Source organism: Opisthorchis viverrini, assembly GCF_000715545.1.
Source record: "Opisthorchis viverrini unplaced genomic scaffold opera_v5_267, whole genome shotgun sequence".
NCBI lineage: Eukaryota > Metazoa > Platyhelminthes > Trematoda > Opisthorchiida > Opisthorchiidae > Opisthorchis > Opisthorchis viverrini.
This window is the reverse complement of record NW_008751924.1, coordinates 393,759-394,677: the sequence shown is the minus strand read 5'-3', so window position 1 is coordinate 394,677 and position 919 is coordinate 393,759.

Sequence of the window (919 nt, the reverse complement as noted above, 5' to 3'; positions counted from 1 at the left end):
CGCACTCAAGCACTGGATATCAGACCGAACGGTGTCACTACTTAAATCTCGAAGAAATATCCCAGCTGGTCACGAATATAACCCGATGCGAAGAGCCATGAGACGTCAAGTGAAAGTGAGTTTGCGATCCGACCGTGAAGTGTGGTGGACACAGAAAGTCAAAGAAATGGAAGAGGTCCAGAAAGCAGGTAATGCCCGGAGATTATTTCAGTTGATCCGTGCGACCGGTGCTCGGAAACCACAGGTGAGTGAAAGCATCAGGCATTAGAATGGAACAACCATCTCGAATAAGGTGGAACGCCTTGACCGGTGGCCTGAATACTTTGAACAAATGTCTTGGCCACCAGCCGGCACTCATTTACAGCCCACAGGTGAAGTAGAACCTTGGACAGTGAACGTGGAACCACCTACGGCCTCGGAGGTTTACGACCGCATATATTCTCTCAAGCGCCACCGAACTCCCGGTCCGGATGGCCTTCCACCCGCAGTGTTCAAAGACGGCGGTGAAGTCCTCAGTCAGCGCTTGTCCGATCTGTTTGTTTGCATTTGGGAAAAGGAGTCTGTCCCAGACAACTGGGGAGAATCGGTGATAGTGCCCGTTTTCAAAAAAGGGGGCGCTTAGTAAGTGTGGTAACCACAGGGGGATCAGCTTGACCCCGGTTGTAACGAGACTGTTGGCGTCAATTGCACTTCGTCGCCTTACGGCGGCTCATGAGACACTGACTCGAAAGCAGCAAGAGGGATTTCGGCCTGGTAGAGGTTGTGTTGACCAAATCTTCACACTGCGTCAGGTGCTAGAACAACGCCATACGCATAAGCGACCCACGATTCTAGTATTCCTGGATTTTCGAGGCGCATTTGACTCGGTTGATCGGTCTGCTCTTCTTGAGACGTTTGCCCACCAAGGAATGCCCCGGAA